The 868-nt window shown below is 38.6% G+C and overlaps 1 protein-coding gene across 2 annotated transcripts in view; it reads right to left on the bottom strand.

Annotated features, from left to right (window-relative positions):
- The window catches only part of LOC106877831 (uncharacterized), a 54,209-nt gene that overhangs the window by 32,691 nt on the left and 20,650 nt on the right, over positions 1-868 (bottom strand). The gene's annotated exons all lie outside the window — the stretch shown is intronic.

Raw genomic sequence — 868 nt, 5'->3', positions numbered from 1 at the left:
ATTGCCAGAGCAGCTGTCTGGCTTCCGTGCCGGTGGCACGTAAAAGGCAACATTTGAGCGTGATCATTACCAATGTCGCCTTCTTTATGTTGCATGTCTCGTTTCTCTGTTTGTTTTTTTCGTTGTTCGAAAAAATGTTCATTTTCTATGTTTTCGTTTCTCATTGTGTTTAACGTTTTTTTGATGTCCTGTACCCATATATGCATGTATATATACATATATATGTAGGAATGTACATATATGTATGTATATATGCATATATATATATATATATATGTATATATTTGGTGTTCAGAAGAGCATCCAACCAAAAAACACCATTCCGAAATAAACATTGGGGCACAATGCAGTCCTTGTACCCACTGGATTCTGTAAACTGTCCAACTCGTGCCAGTCTGGAATATGGATTTTGAATAATGATGATAATGATGATGATATATGTATATTTATATAGGCACAAGCCTGGCTGTGTGGTAAGAAGCTTACTTCCCAACCACATGGTTCTGGGTTCAGTCCTACTGCATGGCACCTTGGGCAAGTGTCTTTTATAGCCTCAGGTTGACCAAAGCCTTGTAAGTGGATTTAGTTGTCAAAAACTGCAAAAGGTCATCAGATATGTGTGTGTGTGCGTGTGTTCTGTGTTTGTCCGCCAACACTGCTTGACAACTGGTGTTGGTGTGTTTACGTCCCTGTAACTTAGAGGTTCGGCAAAATGAGTGTGATTGAATAAGTGCCAAGCTTAAAAAAAAGTATTGGCGTCGATTCAACTAAAATCTCCAAAAGGTGGTGCCCCAGCATGGCCGCCATCTAATGACTGAAACAGATGAAAGATATGTGTGTGTGCGTATATATATATATATATATATAT

This window comes from Octopus bimaculoides, chromosome 18 (assembly GCF_001194135.2).
Source record: "Octopus bimaculoides isolate UCB-OBI-ISO-001 chromosome 18, ASM119413v2, whole genome shotgun sequence".
In the NCBI taxonomy this organism is placed as follows: Eukaryota; Metazoa; Mollusca; class Cephalopoda; order Octopoda; family Octopodidae; genus Octopus; species Octopus bimaculoides.
Note: the sequence above shows the minus strand (reverse complement) of the source record. Positions and strands in the feature narration are given on the sequence as shown.